This window comes from Gordionus sp. m RMFG-2023, chromosome 1 (genome assembly GCF_954871325.1).
Source record: "Gordionus sp. m RMFG-2023 chromosome 1, tfGorSpeb1-WG-v2, whole genome shotgun sequence".
NCBI classification, from domain to species: Eukaryota; Metazoa; Nematomorpha; class Gordioida; order Chordodea; family Parachordodidae; genus Gordionus; species Gordionus sp. m RMFG-2023.
Window position 1 is genome coordinate 67,553,596 of NC_088775.1, and position 16,286 is coordinate 67,569,881.

General features: G+C 29.4%; 1 protein-coding gene across 1 annotated transcript in view; it reads left to right on the plus strand.

Annotated features, from left to right (window-relative positions):
* Nucleotides 1-9,725: 9,725 nt before the first annotated feature.
* Nucleotides 9,726-16,286, plus strand: part of LOC135923030 (uncharacterized) — a 42,349-nt gene continuing 35,788 nt past the window's right edge. The window contains exon 1 of the mRNA XM_065457619.1: nt 9,726-9,767. The gene's annotated coding sequence lies outside the window, so the exon portion shown is untranslated. The remainder of the gene's footprint in view (nt 9,768-16,286) is intronic.

The window sequence follows — 16,286 nt, forward strand, 5'->3', positions numbered from 1 at the left end:
ACACAATAACGTTTTCAACTCCCAAACTTGCCTCAATAATATTGACCCCCTAAATATAGTTTTATCCTCACCCTCTCCCTAACTGAAGCTTCCTGCCAATGGGTATGATAATCTTTTAATTTTAACAGCATTGTAATTTATATAACCTTTGTAAGGCTCCATAAAAATAATAATACTATTCGGAAAATAAAATGTATGAAAATATTGATAAGTAATTGTGACTGATTTTGAATTATGATCATACTTTTCCAATCTATATTTAGAAATCTATGTTAAATCCAGGGATTCGAACCGAACCTGGAGAAGAGAATCCGGGTTTTTAGAGAAAAATCTGAACCTGAACCCCGTTTATAAAATTTCAAAACCCCGAACCTAACCCGGGAATTTTATTTGAACCCGGGTTCTATGTATTGCTAAAATCATATATTAAATTTGTATAATTGTAAATGCAAATATTAATAATTTAATTGAGATTTTATAAAATTTTCAAATTTCCAATTAGGTGAAATGTTAATTAATTTTAAACAACTTAATTCATTTACGCCATTTTTAAATTTATTCTCAGATTCCTATTGGATTGTTAATAAATTTTAAACAATTAAATTCATTTACGCCATATATTTTTAATTTTTAACTTATTCTCAAAGATTATTATGTAGAGGAAAATGGAAGTGAACAAGTCAAAGTAAAAATTATTATATTGGATATTTTTAATTTAAAGAAGTACGTCTAAATAAAATTTTTTAAATCTATACATGACTATGCTTTTTATTTTTAACTATATTTTGCCTATAAATAAAATAAAAAATTTATTTTTTATACCAAATTTATGTCTAAATTTTTAATTATGTTTTAAATATAGAATATTTTTTTATCAATTCAAAAATTCTTAAACCCGAGCTGAACCCGGAACCAAACCTGGGTTCAAAAATATTTCCCTGAACCAAACCCACCTATTTTTTTTACCTTAAACCGAACCAAACCCGGGCAAAAATTTTGGCGGGTTCGCATCCCTGGTTAAACATATAAATAGAATATATGGAAAACTAGTGCTGTAAACGTTACTTCTAAAAATAAACGCGTTACTCGTTACTTCAAAAAAGAAACGCGTTACTCGTTATGTCAGACAGAAGGATCACGTTACCATTAGTTACCTTGTGAAAAGGGAACTCGCGTTAATGGATATTCAGAAAGTAATACGTTACTTGAAAAATTAAATATTATATACAAAAATTTCCTATATAAATTATACAATTTTTTTTTTTTTTTCAGTAAAAATAACAATTTTATATTGACTAAAAAAAATATAATAATAATTATTGTAAATTTTTTGGTATTACACATATAGTAAATAAAATAAGATATTAGTAATTTATGTAATACTAAATATAAAAATAAAATCATAAATTCAATATTAATTAATGAATAAAATTTAGATATAAATTGTAAGTAATTAGGTGGTATCAGTCATTGAGAATATGAAGCTGAGGTAATTGGATTTTATTATATTGAGGGCTAATCTTTGGCGTAGGTAGTAACCCTCGTTGGGATCTTCGGTCCTAGTAGAGATCCGTTTCCCCAGCTCTTTAAAAGGCAAAGCGTGAGAGCCGAACGATGTTAGAGTCGTGGCGATTAGTGGTAGGAATGTGTAATTGGCCGGAAGCGATGGCGAATATTTAGCGAGTTTATTCGTCTCGGCGTCTACTAGAGCATCTCTATTTATATTGGAAGGGGCAAGGGGATCGATGCATGAGAAATCCCAGGTTAGAAATTCCCCCTCTTCCAAGGGATCATGGTAGAGCCATCGGGACGCTTACCATCAGAATTGTAGAGTCCAGTGGGTTCTAGGGTTGATGGGATACCGGCAGATTTTAGGGCCCTGGCAATAGTATCATTGCATTTTGAATGTCTAATGAATCTGCCTCTACAGCGCTTGCAGTGTAAAGAGTGAAGGCCTTTGGAGTTGACCGGCGTTTGACAAAGGATGCAGTGATAGGGTATTACCATATCACAATTAAGTCTTAGACCGATGGCGTGACGTAGCTCATCATTGCTTAGGAGCTGGTCAAGTTTTCGCGATGGAAAAGCTTCGAGAAATTCATACCCGCTGTCTGCGGAAATGGAGAAGAGTAGAGAATGGTCCTCGGGTTGGCTCCTCGATTTAAGGTATGCAACGGAGTTGCCAACTAGAGGCTTATCCCAGTCCTTCTGCAGTGTCGATGAGGGAGGATCGACTAATTAAAGAGATTTCCATAGATCAATTGGGGAAGTAAAGGGTCAGGATGTTTTGTGAGTGCGTGTATGATATGCTCGCAGGACAGGCGAGAGGATATGAACGCACTAACAGAGAGTAGGGAAGGCGATCGTATGCCAATGCCGCCGGATTTGGTTGGCAAGGTAGCTTGTAGCCAAGATAGGTCTCCGAATTTGAGATTGAGTATATCCTCTGTAAGGTGTTTAATCTCTAGCTCGTGTGCAGCGAGGTTGACGTCGTATTGGAAGATACGTGACGATCGGAGTGTATATAGAATTTTTGGGATTAGGAGGTAGTTCTTTAATAGAAAGAACGCTTGGTGGGCTGGGAGGCGAGATAGTGTACCGCGCATAAGGGATATCTCTAGTAGAGTGTCGGCGAAGAACTTGACAAAGGACTCGTCTTTACCCACTGGAGATCCGAGATATGTTAAGAAGTTCAATGGTGTATGATTGAACATAGGATCATAGTTAAGGTCGATGATTCCAAGAGGACAATATTCGCTCTTGTCTTGATTGATTCGCAGTCCCAAACTGCTCTCGCTGGATTTTATTATTTCGACCGCCTTCATAACTTCGCTGGGTCGCCTAGTATACCATCGTCGATATACCAGTTATGAAGGTTTAGTTTACATTGGTCATTTATGCTTTGTATTAGGCTATTAATGCCCAGACTGAATAAGAAGGAGCCTAGAGGGTCACCTTGTTGTATTCCACTACTAGAAGGAATCAATCTATCTCCAAATTGAAGATGCGATGGACTAGCATAACAATCGAAGATGAATTGCGAGTATTCTGGGTAAAGGGTAAGGATGGGATTAAGAAACGCTGTACGTTTTAGAGAGTTAAAAGCGTTTGAAAAATCTATCTTAATTAGGATATCGTCACGGGGTCTGTTTGTAGATACATTCTGGTCATGTGTAAGGATACCTCGCATCCCCCTTTTACCTTGACTCCTAATTGATTAGGGCACAGGTGATTAGATACTGTGAACAATATTCTGCTCACTACTAGCTTTGCGGTTAATCGGCGCCAAGTGGTTCCAATAGCGATAGGGCGAATATCATTAGGTTTGTGGAGGGCGATGAGTTTAGCTCCATAAAGGAGTGGAATAATGGCGGGTGGTAAGCCTCCAGCAAGCATACGGTTGATGAGTTGAGTAATTTTTTCCAAAACGTCGCATTGTTGTATGATGTAAGGTGCGGTTAGATCCTGTAGGAATATTGGGCGAAACCCATCAACCCCCGGTGAAGAATCGCGTTTGAAGGAGAGAATAGCCTTTCTAACCTCGCTTGAGGTAAAAGTGGTTGCAATTAGAGGAGCTTCGGGGTAAGACGGTATTTCGTCCTTAAGATCGTGTGGGTGGTGTTTTAGGAGAAGAGCTTGATAAGTTGTTTGATCGTAGGGAGCTAGCAGATTGTCAGATGTTGCCAGTCGTATGGCGGATTTAACATTCAGATTATCCAGCTTTTTAGATATAAGCTTGGCCTTGGTGAGTAGGTCATTTTTGTGATTTTTATTTTTATCAGTGTCATCACCTTTAAAAGATGTGGAAAAGTGATTGATGGGTAAGGGGTAGATAGTAGCATCCTTGATTTGCTGTGTCAGAGATTTTTTACTGGCAGGATCAGGAACTTGCAAGGTAGTAAAGGCAAATGACAGGGTGTCTAGCCAGTGTTTTATGGAAGAATAATTATTTATCAAGGAAGTCAAGTTCTTTGAGAGGTGTTTGGCAACTTGAAGTCTTGCTTCCTTAGGTATACGTGAAATCACAAATGGTTTTGGTGTGACTAGAAATATTTCTACATCTGTGGAGTCGGTTGGATTGAAAGTGAGAGCATTTTCGGCGGTTGAGGTGAAGACTATTGGGCTAGTAGGCACATCAGTCAACGTGGGAATGGTAACTATAGGTTGTGCGAGGGCAAGGGCAGAAAAGGCATTTAGGGTTCGAGGGATAGCTGGTGATAAGATGGGAAACCCAGATTGAGGACATTTTATCTTCTGGTTTCGATGAGATGGCAATAGCCCCAATTTGGTTACTTTAACGAGTTTATTACATAAAGGGCAGTTAGATTTGGTAGAAGCTGTGCTGAGGTCTGGTAAGCTCATGAATTAAAATTTTTTTATCAGTTTAAGAGTGAAAATGTTGGATATTATTTTTTATCTTCAAATATGGGTTTCTTGTGGGTTGGTATATTAAGGAAGTTTAATGAGTTATTATTTTCTGTTGGCAATTATTAAATATTATAAAATGAAATCTTTTTATAATAATTTTTTTTCTATTATAAATAAAATTATATAAAAATAATATCATCTTTCGCCATGCTAAATACATGTTCAACTGGCGCAGAGGATGGGAGGGTTGTATTATATTTAATAAATAAGAATTTTGAATGGGGGAATTTCTTAAAAATTAAAGAATAATCCTTATTTTGAAGCTTAATAGATCATCTTCAACAGAATCTTTTCAGATCCTCATCAAAATTTTTCTTATCTTTATCAGAAAATAAGATGATATGTGTGATGTTTTTTAAGGAAATCAAAGTCTACTTTTTTTGTCAAAATATTTTCTCAAACTGGAAATAAGTTCAAGCTTTCTACCTTTCATTGCCTATAATTTTATCCAGGGCTAATCTATTTTAAGTACTGGGTAAATTATTGCTTATGGTATATATTCATCTTTATAGATGTGTTCGAATTTATTGAAAATAAATATAGTCAAAATATAAATTGTAAACAATATTTCAACTGTATACCTTTTATCTCTTGCCGGATTGCATTAATAGGTGGCACAAAACTTAAATTATTTAAAGCGTTTTTTATCGTAGAGTGAGATATCCCAAATTTTCTAAAATCTAAAGAGCCCTAGCAACAATTTCCATAACATCGAAAATCATATATTACATGATATCTTTTAATTATACTAACCACACAATATATATGTCGTAATTTTTAAAGGGATCATGACTATCCGGGATCTTCACGGGATTTAAAGGGATCCCTTTAAAATTTCAATTTTTTAAAGGATAAAGAACTATACGGTATTATCACTGGGGCATAGATTGATCTCAAGTTGAATAAATCTTTTGATTAGCTATCGAATGATACCCTATACTAGACATATCTTATATCATAAGGCCAAAAAAAACAAAATTGAAAATTAAAAACGCAACGAAACTCGTGGAAAACGCTTTTAAAATAAGATTTCTCTTTATCACGATTAAAACGTGATAATCCGTATTATCATTCCTTAATTATCAACCTTAATTTTTTAGTTATCCCTTTAAATCCCGTGAAAATCCCGGATAGTCATGATCCCTTTAAAAATTACGACATATATATGAACGACTTGTCATTATCTGAAAATCTCTACAATTTAGATTTATCACAAGATTCGTCAAATTGATTATTCTCCTTAATGAGTATTAATATCACAAAGTTATAAAAAGAGTTACATCATGTTATAACCGGTTTAATCCGATATCTACCCATTTTTTTAAAAATGGCTTTATAGTTTCAAGACTGTATATGTTTATTCAACAATTGAAGAAATATTTGAGTTGGGACACGATTTTATGGTGTAAAAAATGTTTCATTGGAACGAGGGCAGGTTAAATCATCTTCATCTGAAGAATGTAGATGACATAATATTCTTTATAAAATAAATTATGATATTAGAGAATAAGAATATAAATTTACATATCTTGATTTATTCAATATTAATTAGATTAACCATCTTTACTATTTAATAATGAAAATTTAAAATAAAAATGAATAATTTGGTGGTTGATTTGACTTAAAGACCCGGCTAAAATTATTTAAAAAATAAATATAAATAATTTTATAATACAATAAAAATATGCTTTTATAAGAAAAAATTTAAAGTAACGTTTTGCGTTACCGTTGCTCAAGGAAAGAATCACGTTACCGTCTCGTTACCTCTAGAAGAACATAACGAATGTCGTTCCTTTTCTTTAAAAAAAGTAACACCGTTAGTAACGACGTTACTTTACAAGTAAAAATCAAACAATATGAGGTTAAATTTTTTAAAATTTCCTTAGATAATATATATTAGCTTGCATACCTATCGAAAACTCAAAATATTTAAAGTCGGTGATTCATATAATTATAATATTGGTAGCAAGATTAAACAAAGATGATAGTTTTGATATTAAATATAAGAGATCATCAGGCCAGAAGCAGACTCTTTCCCGGACGGGTAATTTAATTGTATGAAAACCTTACTCGATCAAGTATTTAAATCCGGGTCGGGTTTGAAAATGGGAAAAGTTTTAAATCCAAGTCAAGTCCATAAATTCATTAACGTCTACAGATATCTTTTATGATGATAATTGAATAATAGCGAATCGTTTAAGATCGAAATAATGCATAAAGATTTTGAAGATAGATTTGTCAAATTAACTTATAACCTTCTAAATAAATTTAACTAAGAGAGTTATACATTTTTGAAAAATATCTTATATAAATTAAACAACTCTAGTGGACAAAAATGGATTCCTCAATTAAACAAATTAGATTTAAAATTTTATGTTAATTTCATATTTTTATACTTCTTGCTGTTTTTTGTTTAACATTATAAATATAATTTTTTTCTATATTTTCATGCTGATAGTTGAACCTTTATTTAAAACATAATTTAATGTGATTACAATTTTTTTATGGAAGAGTATTATATTAAAAATTATAGCGAAACCTGATATACATTAAAAAAAACTTTTTCTAACGTAATTATAGCCAATTTAATATAATTATAATATTAAATGTATTTTTGAATATTATTTTTACATAAACTTAGCTACTAGAGCTAGACGATTGAAATATCAAAATATATTCATGTGTATGCATGCATTTATAATTTTATTATGATTTTTTAAGGGGAGGGGGAGACGACACAGCTTGACAATATTATTTATTTTTTTAAAAAACGTGATAAATATTCAATAACCTTTTCTTCAATTCATTGTATATTAATAAATCTCAACATTATTGAGACTTTTCATTCCTATTATATTATAATGTATTAACCAATAACCATCATATTATTATCTGAGTAATTTTATTATATATTATTTTAATAAAATGAAAGTTCTATTAATATTAATAAAAATATATTTTACTTTTTACGGTCGATAAAACATTACCTATTAAATTTAGTTGTATTGCAATTTTGATTGTATAATGTATTTACTACCTTTCGTTAAGATTATTAGGTTCACTTTAACAATTCCCTTAATAATAAAATAAGTGATTATTTAATATACATTGAACAAAATTATATAATTATTTCAATTTTCTTTGAAACTTGATTTCATCAATTGTATAATTAATTATATATATTCGAGTGCTGTACGAACCTCCGATCGGATTAAATTCGGAGTTGATCTTGGGTAGACATTTACCCTGACTTGATCGAGTGTAATTTATTTTGTGAGTTGAATCTTTTTAGAAACCAAAAGTGATGGTAGAAAACTGCTCATTAGTAGAAGTTGCAATTGGCTAGAAAATAAAATTGCTACGATTTTTGTATTTGTTTATTTTTAGTCTCTGTTAGAGAAAGCAGGTTGTTATTAATATTGGTGGGAGGATGAGATAAATATATAATCCCAAATAAAATATTTGCTCAGGGGATAGTAGTCATGTCTTTGACCATAATCTGTTGGAAGATTGCAAAGTAAAATATTAGGTTTACGTACCTTTTTAAAAGAAGGATTAATTATTTATTTAACGAAGAGTAGTAGATGTCGACCTTGACTTTTAATGTAAGGTCATGTCTCCCCTACACATTTACTAAGAGGTTGCAGTTAATGCAATGATTAGGCTGAATTAGGTCACATCCGAGTCTATATTCTAAGGTCACTTTGTTCGTTGGTTAAGAGATTCCTAGTTCTTACTTGGCAAGGTTTCCACCCATTCGTAGCCTCCAATTTTATCTTCTTTTTGAGAGAGTTGTATGTCTTCAAGAGATGAAGAGGTTGATAAATTCGAAGCTTTTGATATTTAAGGTGGAAAATATTTTTGTAAGTCACTATTGTGGGAAAGGATATATCAGGAGAGATGTCGTCTTGCCACATTGTAAGAGCTTCATCCAGTAAGTTTGCAGATCCGATATTTTTAAAAATGCTAGTAGATTTTTTTTAAATCTTAATTGATAAAATTTTTATCAACCAAATAAAATTCTATTTAATTTATCTATTGTGTAAATAAATAATTTATTAATATATTCTGATGCAAAAAAAAAATCGGCTCCATTATTTTATCTTGCCGCTATTCGGTCTATTAAAATCCATTGATCATTACCAGAATTTACTATTTTATCTCTTTAGATCTATATTAGGAATGTATTTTTTATCAGATCGGGCGATTATTGGCTTATGTAACAAATTTTATTAAATTTTTTTTTCTTTGGGTGGCCCATGCTACATATGGTTATAGTTTATACAAATAAATTATATGTTTTTCGAGTAGCTTGTGGTTCAGTCGGTGATTGATGATACCACTTAGCTCTTATCTACGTTCGAGTTCTGAAAGGATCCAATTTTTTCTATACAAAACCTTAAGTGGTTTTATACACTGGTTATGGTAAATAGAAGATCGGAAGCAGGATCATAATTCTATCTGATAATATATATATCTACATGTTGAATTGTCATCGTTTAGCAATAATCGTTAGTTGTTTTTTTTGAAATATACATTCTGCCCTTAGCTGCCCGTTGTTTTAAAAATATTTTAACCCACCTGCCAATGTTTAAATTTTTTAAACCCACGTTTGCAGACCTCTAATGACTAAAAAATGGCAGAAATATTGTTATGAATTGAAATAGAAGTTAGTTTAGATGTAGATCTAGTTAATAAATTCTGCCATGCATTATAAAAAAGAAAATTACGAAAAATGGTTTATATAGATTCTCTCTCCTGGTCGAATTACAAATATCAACAAATGCTAATTTTATTCAAAAGGAGCCAAATGTATTAATTAGCGTTATGTTATATTTCTTAAAATGGAGAAAAACATAGAGGATATAAACATAAATAATTTTCAATGACCTTATTTAGCAAAGAATGGTAATAATTCTTATTCGTGAGGATTACAAACACATTCATTTTATTTTACCTAGAAAATATATATTATACTTTATTATTTAAAATTTTAGTATTTACTGAAATGAAAGATATTTAAAGAAAATGTGGTTAATTATAAATATGAACTAAAAAAATATGAAAGTTAATTAAGATAAAATTTTTGCTAATATTCTTTCCACCATCTTATTCATACAATTACGTAAATATTATTTTTTTCGTGTTGATAGAGCATATGTAGATTTATAATTTTTTATTATTGTTATATAATCCTTTCATAATTATAAAAAATATATATAATTTGTATTTAACAAATTGAATTTGAAATCAATATTTTTAATATTAATATAAGAAAATATTTTTTTTTAGAAATTATCATATTTGAATTTGAAATTCATCCTATTCATAATATAAACGTAAAGAAAGAAAGATTTTAAAAAAATATTTTATTAGAGCCCTTTATGGAACACTCCAAGTTCGAACCGATAGTACTTGGTTCGGTTGACAGACATTCTCTCGGACTCAGTCGGATAGAGCCTTGTTCTCATAATTTTAATTCGGACATGGCCGGGCTCGAATCTTGATAAAATTTTAATTATTTTGCTTTCTAAATTTTTTTAAAAAATATTCTTTTCCAAATAATGCCAGTATCTTTTATTCTTCAGTGCTTTTAATTTTTTTTTCGTTTTCATTAAAATAAAATACTTTTTCAATTGTCCAATAAAAAAAAATTTGATCATATTTGACTCGGGACCTATCTCTAAAGTAAAATTTTGGATCAGAAAAAAAAATCTCGGGTTAAATCGGTCGGACAAAATTTTTTGGCTATTTTATGAATCGTGCTGGACCTGGAAAAATAAGTGCTTCTAATGTAGGTAAATTGCTCTTTGCGGAAAAAATATTTATTGGTTTCAGCTAAATAGTTTCACATTTGGGCCGAAGCTTGAAATATTACGCAAGCCTGAAGATTTTGTTCATAGAAGGAGCAAGACATATATTAGCGAATATCGAGGCTTAGGCAATATTTTTTCTGACTAAAATATTGAGTCAGCCGTTTTTGAAAATCGGCTTAAAACGAGCAGTTTAACAACACTAGTGCATATATAGTATATTTATATCACGTCTCAGCCCGAAGCGCTATAAAATAAGATAATTTTAAAAATTTGAGCAGGACCGAGTTATTTTGTGTATAGAGAACAGGAGTGTATGATATGAGGTGTCTTTTTTTATTTCTAAAATACGAATTGTTCATTTTTTTAACCTAAGGTATTATTTTCAATGAAAAGTTCATTCAAGTTTTATTCTAATATATGCAATTTCAATTCCACTAAGGATAAATTACACACAATGATTATATATTCGCGATAATGCATTCGCTGTAATGCATTCGCTATAATATCTTTTCGCGGTAATCGACATTCGCTATAATACATTTCGCGCTAAAATTTTCAATGCATTATAGCGAATATAATACAGCGAATATAATACAGCGAAAATATTATAGCGAATGTATTAGCGCGAATGTAATACCGCGAAAATGTTATCGCGAATGTATTATAGCGAATACATTACAGCGAATACATTACAGCGAATGAATTATCGCGAATGCATTATCGCGAATATATTACCGCGAATGCATTATAGCGAATGTATTATAGCGAATGAATTATCGCGAATACATTATAGCGAATGCATTATAGCGAATGCATTATAGCGAATGTATTATAGCGAATGAATTATCGCGAATGCATTATAGCGAATGCATTATAACGAATGCATTATAGCGAATGCATTATCATATCGCGAATGGTGTTTCATGAAGGTTACAATTTTATATTTATCGACTTTTCGACTGACTTAGTTGAATCTGAAAATTAAGTTAAAATGGGGATTGGCTATAAAAACATTTTTTTATTGAAATTAAGGCTAAGGCTTTTTTTTTTGACTTAAAATATATAAAAAAGATTCTAAGTAATAAAATAGATTTCTCTTTTTCATCTAATCATTTTAAATATTAAACATCAAGTTTTTTCTTTTTAATTTATTGAAAACTTGTAGGGGGGAGAACGGGGTAATGGCGAACCCTAAAGGCAAACCTTAAGAAAATTATAAGTACTTTATCATTTTTAATAAAAAATATCTCATTTTGTTCAGCTCTATTAGTTTTATGATATGTTCAACAAAAATACATCTCTAATAATTTTTTCAAAATATCATTTTTCCTGGAATTTTTTTTGGTAACCGAGTGAACCCTACCCGGGGACGAACAAGCCCTTGGTCGAGGCTATTATAAACTCTGCTTAATTTTCCATATATGAAAGTTATATATTTTTTTATTAGGATATATTTAATGATTTAAAATAAAAGTTTTATATAAAATCATTTAAAACATTCACAATCTTTGCAAATAAAAAAACAATAAAATTGCAAAGCCATGTAACTAATAACTGACATTGAAAGCAGTCTTGATTGTTATTCTTGATATAATTTATTTGTACCAAACAATTATTTATCATATAATAACATTTTTCGATTTTTTCTTTTAGTTGGTCTCTCCTTGGCTTTCAAATTTTTAAAAAATATCAAAAAAAAAAGGTTCGACCTAACCCCATAAAAATAGCCCCAGTAGCACCACTTTGATTAAGATCATATTTTGAAGTATTTATATTATCAATTTTGTTCGGGTAAATTGTTATTCTATAAAATAGGATTTTTTCTTTTATATAAGATGATTTTTGTGTGGTAAAATTGTATATTAATCTTTATTTTTGAAAAATAGTAAAAGTGTAAAAAGTTACTTTTGAAGGTACGAATGATATAAAGCATTATAAAAATTCTTCAGAGCGGTCCGATAGAAATAAAAATTATAGCCGCATATGCAATATATAAGTATATAGTTTTGGTAAAAAATTATCTCTTAGAGTTTAATACTCTAGAAAATAAAGCCACTCTCACTATAACCCTGGGTTCATTATAACACCGGTCTCCCCTAATTATGGGCATCAGAAATTTTTTAGCTTTAGCTGATAACATAAAATAATATCACAAAGTTCTTTCCAAAAGTGTCTTACTTTGTGGAATAAACAAAAAATGTCTACCAATATGGCAGGTAACATCAAGAAATTGGGTAGGTATCTGATAAATTCTAGTGGAATTCGTATTACGAATCTATGGTTTTGCTTGATAAAATCTTAGTTGAAAATCAAAAGGAGCTTGATGAGTTATATGATAACCATGGGGTTAGCTTGGTGAACTGGATTAATATTCCACTTTTTCCTAGAGAATTTAGGAATTAAACTTGATTCCAATTTTTCTTCTCATGTTAAAATTTTATCATTATCAGATATTTGATAAAATACATAATTTAGAAAATTATCGTATGTTTATATTGTTAGTGGTATTTAATAATGAGATTTGTTTAATAATGCCAAAATATTTTATGTTATAGTTTATGAATTTGAAGAAATCTTTAAAAATATATATGTCCGACTACATTTTTTTATCTTAATTTTCTAAAAGCCACTTTATAAAATTTAAAAATTTTGTTTTTATGTTATAGTTTATGAATTAAAGGAAATCTTTAAAAATATATATGTACGACTACATTTTTTTTATCCTAATTTTCTAAAAACCACTTTATAAAATTATATATTTTGAGAATATTAAGACAGGAGATTTCATAAAAAACGAATGACACGTTTCGGAGTTAATAAGATTTCAAAACGCGACGTTTTTTAGCCGCCCGGTAAATAATCAAAATTTTTGATCTCATTATCAACTTTCTTCCAATAGTAGGAATAGGGCTAGTAGTCGTTTTTGTCAATATCATCATAAGCTTGACAATTTATAATTGAATTTATTAAATACCATGAGATAGCCCAACAAACACTTAACTTAAGTTATACATTAATAAATATTTTTAATATTTTATATTTTAAGATTGATTCTAGTATAATTTTATTAATATTTAGCTATTTTTTACAGTACAGACAAAATTGAATTTAACATATTTCAATGTCATAATTAGTAATAAAATAAATGATATAAATATCTTAAATTAATATACCTGTGTTCTTCGGTCTGCATTTTTTAGCTCTGATTATTTAAAGCCCTGCCCCAAATTTTCAAATTTCGTTATTTTGAATATTTTCTCTGTATTTTATAAATTGTTTTATACGGAATTTAAGATAAGTAAATAATATTAAAGCATAATTAAAATGTTTTTCACTATAATATTAAACGGCATAAAAATATGGATTTGTGGCCTTCTGTCTCTCTTAAAGTTGAAATTGTTGAATAATAAACCAATTTGCACAGTGAGATTTAGAAATAATTAAATAGACAGAATATGAAATTAAAAAATCTTCTTTTCCCATTTCAGAAAGTCTCATAATCATTATGTTTAAAAATATTTATTGTAGGCATTCCCTTTCAGGCAGAATAATATGATTTGAAAATAACTTACAAAATATTAAATTTAAACTAAATTCACATAACATCTCTATTTAAACCACCAAAATATATAAATAAATATATTTTTTATCATTTTAAGATTTATATTTGAAACAGGAGTTGGCATTTATTATTTTTAAATTTAACAATGTTTAAATTTAAAAAAGATAAGATTTTATGTTTTAAAGCTATAAAATTAATAATTTTGACGATTACAAAAGATTTAATAAGATAGAGGTCTCAATCCAATGTTCCCCTTCATCTAATCTTATTTAAAAATTTTTAAAAATTATCAACATATATTTTTAGCGCTGGAAAGGGTTAATCATATCAGTAACTAGGGGCTAGTAGAATTATGTCGAATTAATTATATTATGCTTAAAAATATGATATAATAAGTATTTGGCTATTATAGCTTTAAACACTATTTTTTCCCTTTAACTTTCACCTTTTCTGGTGGTTGATAATCAAAAGAATTAGAAAAAAAATTAAAAAATTATTAAAACTTAAACATTTTTTAAAATATAATATCACATTTTGAAATTTTTTATGAATTATTTATATATAAATGGTGTATTATTGATAATAACAATTATCCTATGGGAGACTTAATAAACCAATATAATCTACAAGCCTGGGGTTTGGGGCTTGTTGGGGCAAAAATTAACTTTTACTAGAATCAATCTTAAAATATAAAATATTAATTAATAGGGTCTTTTGTAAAAAACGACTTAATCTAATTGTTAAAAAAATTGAGTATACCAAATTCCACATATTTTTTAATAAAATACGAATTTCATAAATAACAAGTGACGTGTTTTAGAGGTAAATAATTTTAAAACGCTACTTTAAATAAATATAGACAATTAAGCTGGTTCTCTGGTTTTTTGGAACTTAATAAATGAGTTAAATATAATTTTGTCAAATATAAATCACTATTGCATTGTGTGTGATAATGTTAGTTGTAATGCATTCGCGATATTGCATTCGCTATGATGCATTCGCGATAATGCATTCGCTGTAATGTATTCGCTCTAATACATTCGCTATGATACATTCGCGATAATATATTCGCTGTAATGCATTCGCTATAATGTTTTCGCGTTAATGCATTCGCTATAATGCATTCGCTATAATGCATTCGCTATAATGCATTCTCGCAAATATATTAGCTATAATACATTCGCTATTATGCATTCGCGATAATGCATTCGCGGTATTACATTCGCTGTAATGCATTCGCGCTAATATATTCGCTATAATACATTCGCTATGATGCATTCGCGATAATGCATGCGCGGTATTACATTCTCTGTAATGCATTCGCTATAATATTTTCGCGGTAATGCATTTGCGCAAATATATTCGCTATGATACATTCGCTATAATGCATTCGCGGTAATGCATTCGCTATAATATCTTTTCGCGGTAATCGACATTGCGGTAAAAGTTTCGCGATATTGACGTGATACGATTAATAATAGGGCTTACTCAGCGCTATGCTGCCATTAGCAATCGACTCCCCCCGAAAAGAGATATTAAATTTTAAAAATTATTTTATCGCTTAATTTTTTTTTCTATAATTTTCAATTTGCAGATTTAAAAATGTTTTTCTAAAATTAATTATTCTACTTGAAAATATTAACAGCATTTTTTAATATAACAAATTCGAAAAATATTGTTTTATTATCACATTCACATTTTAATTGTTTTTCCACGTGTGTCTGTTATTTAGCGAATATTACAAAATACGAAGCATTATAATATGATAAAGTTTTGCCTATTAAATATATCTTTGTTAAATATGCTATATCTTATTAGTGGTAAAAAAAACCCCTAATAATAATTCTTAGAAAATAATTGACCGGAATTGATTTTCTTAAAATTTTTAAATATTTTATTTGAGGATATTTATTTTATGGATATATTTATAGGGAATTTTTTCTCCTATTTTATTAATTTTGTAATTTTTAATATCTTAATAAACGGGGATTTTTTTCCGGGGAATTATTTTCCTAGATTAGTTTTCAGTTAGCGAATATCTATCTCTTGAGGCTATTTCATTCACCACACTAAAACATATCTCTGCTTCTGATTTACTATAAAAATTCATAGAAAGTTTTCCCTTGCTTTTCAACGGTGTAGGAAACAGACAGTCAAAAGTCGATTGAATTATCAATAAAATCTCGGAAGTCATTTGAATCCAGACCCAACTTTAACTTCACCCATTGGGGGAGGGCAGACAAAAATTTTGAAGGAGCAGTTAAAAAAATTTTAACACCATATAACAAATATTTAAGTTGTTTGAACACAAAATGGAAATATACGATTTTATTTGAAAAATACCACTATAAAAATATACAATGATCAAATATGTTTATAAAATTAGATGGAAAATAAAAATTGGTATTCAATTATAATAAAATATATGTAATATAGAAAATATTTTTAACTATTATATTACAAATGGAATCATCACAATG